This window comes from Ictidomys tridecemlineatus, chromosome 1 (assembly GCF_052094955.1).
Source record: "Ictidomys tridecemlineatus isolate mIctTri1 chromosome 1, mIctTri1.hap1, whole genome shotgun sequence".
NCBI classification, from domain to species: Eukaryota; Metazoa; Chordata; class Mammalia; order Rodentia; family Sciuridae; genus Ictidomys; species Ictidomys tridecemlineatus.
Genome location: NC_135477.1, coordinates 39,997,515 through 40,000,268, shown reverse-complemented (window position 1 = coordinate 40,000,268; position 2,754 = coordinate 39,997,515). Strand labels below are relative to the sequence as shown.

The window sequence follows — 2,754 nt, the reverse complement described above, 5'->3', positions numbered from 1 at the left end:
CAGGGATATTTTCAGAGTATATGCTATTCTATTTTCTGATTATTGTGGTACTTACATAAATATAAAAAATCACAGAACTGTTTATTAAACCTAGGTTATTTTTATTATATTCAAATTTAAGTAAATTTTCAAAATGAGAAAGAGCAGATTAACATGCTAGAATTTATATACCGATTGGCAATATCTCATCGCATATTAGAAAAGAAATTAAAAAGAAAAGGAATGACTCTACTGCCTGAGTACAAATCAATTAAATCACTATGGAAAATCTTATTTGACATTGTATGCTTTATATATACCAAACAATTCTTGTGTATATATCTGAAAGAAACACACATATTGGGTTCATAAAAATGAGTGAAGAAACTTTATAGCAGCATTATTAATAATAGCTCCTAATTGGTATCAGCCTAAATGTTCATCAGTAATACAGTGATTAAAATAATTGTGGAGCTCTCACGTTCTAAAATGTTGTGCAGTAACAATGAACAATCTACCTGCAGCAACTTGCAAATTTTCACAAACAATATTTAGTGAAAAAAATAGATTTTCAAAATTGTATTTTCTAAAGATGAGACTTGTAGTTCAGATCTTGAATTTCCTCCAAAGGCTCATGTATTGAAGGATTGGCCTCCAATGAAGCAATGTTCAGAGGTGGGACTTCTGGGAAGCTATTGGAACATGAAGGCTCTGACCTCATCAATGGATTAATCCACTAATGGGTTCATCATTAAATGGACGATTAAAAGGTGGGGGAAACTGTGGGAGGTGAAGCCTTGTTGGAGGAAGTAGGTCATTGGGGGTTGGAAGAAGTAAGTCACTGCAAGTGTGCCCTGGAAGGGTATATTTAGTCCCCAGCTCTTTCCCACTTTCTCTCCCTCTTTGCTTCCTGGCTGCCTGAGCAGACTCCTCTATCACACACTGCCAGTGTTCTGCCTCGCCTCAGACCCATAGCAATGGAGCCAGTTGATTAAAGTCTCTGAAACCATGAGTTGAGTTCTCTTTCTCAGATATATTTTGAGTTCTCTTTCTCAGATATATTTTCACAGTGACAGAAAGCTAACTCAATGACTATGATGATATCTTGCCTGCCTTCCACCAACTACCCAATTGTATTCAGAAAATTCTTCAATAAGCAAGTTACCATTTTATAATTTTTACTTTACTGTTATTAGTTTTCTTTTGCCCCTTCAAGATAATATTTCTTTGTATAATAGAAGATGAAATCTCACCTTCCAAGCATCTTGATTTTCAATCTTTGTAACTTGCTTCAGTCTTATGAACTCCAAGACTATATGATAAATTTTCATTGTTTATAGCTACCACACTTGTAATAAAAAATCTTGGAGGTGATAAACATAAATAAAGGATTGAGAATGCTTGCCTAGCATGTCTAAGGGCTTTGACCCTGAGTTTAATCCCCAGAAGTGGGGAAAAAAAAAGTCTCATCAACAATTATAGAAATGCAAAGACAAATAGTAAAATAGTGCGATTAAGTAACACAAAAAATGTAAAGAATTTATTATATTCATTATTGTAAAGGAAGGTATAATTTGGGTTCGCTCAAATGCTACTGGTGTATGTATCAATTATTTAGATAATTTTAATATAATACATCAAATTTAAAAATTCAGATAATAAATGACCAGAATTTTATCAAATAATCCTATTTCTAGAAAAGTATTTTAAGGAGTTCTAAAATTCAAACCAAAGATATCCAACATCACATTTTTGTAAAAATGAATAAACTGAAACATACCAAATATGCTTTTACAGGTTATAAAAATTATATTAAATGACAATTTTGCAAGCATTAACAAAACTAAGGTCTTAACATACACTTCCATCAAAATAACTCCAAAATGTACATTTGCAACAAGAAAAAAGTATTCTAAGAATATAAACACAGCATATTACTTAGCATATAACTAAATATTACAGAATAAATACTTAAATACAATATGACTATATAAATATATGCATGCAGACACATAGTAAAATAGTTTAAATCATAAGCGCCAAACTTAATTTTCTGTGGGAAGAAAATTGAAATAGAATATATAAATATATATGTATAAATGTGCATATATATACACATATATGTATATAAATACATATGTATACACATATATACTTTATTCTTCAATACAAACTTACTCATGTTTATCTTATCCAATTCAAACATGATTCTTTATAAAGAAAATTAAATATAAATGTGTGGCAAACTGCTAGACATATGTAAAATTTAAGTTGTGACAAAACATACAGAAGTGGAAGAAAAACAAAAAGGAATAATAAATAGCATCTACATAATGAGCTCGCAACTCTGAAATGCACATATAATGGCTAGATGAAACCATTCAGCCTGTGCTTGTTTCAGTAGCACACATTAAATTGAGATAATACAGAGATGATTAGCATGGTCCCCATGCAAAGATGACACACAAATTAACAAAGCATTCCACAGTTTTACCAGAAATTCTAGCCAGAGAAATTAGACAAAGGAAGGAAATAAAAAGGATAAAAATAGGAAAAGAAGAAGTCAAATTATCACTTTTTGAAGATGGTATGATACTATATTTAGTAGATTCAAAAAGCTCCACCAGAAGGCTATTAGAGCTAATAAACTCAGCTAAGTAGCTGGATACAAAATGAAGATAGAAAAGTCATTAGCTTTTCCATACATTAATAATGAATCTGCTGAGAAAGAAATCAAGAAAATAGTCCCAGGAATAAATCTAACCAAGGAGGTGA

The 2,754-nt window shown here is 31.0% G+C and overlaps 1 non-coding gene across 1 annotated transcript; it reads left to right on the top strand.

Moving 5' to 3' along the window:
• Window positions 1-2,367: 2,367 nt before the first annotated feature.
• Window positions 2,368-2,471, top strand: LOC120885940 (U6 spliceosomal RNA). Its single transcript, XR_005728736.1, has one exon. It is a non-coding gene; the product is annotated as a U6 spliceosomal RNA (small nuclear RNA).
• Window positions 2,472-2,754: the final 283 nt, after the last annotated feature.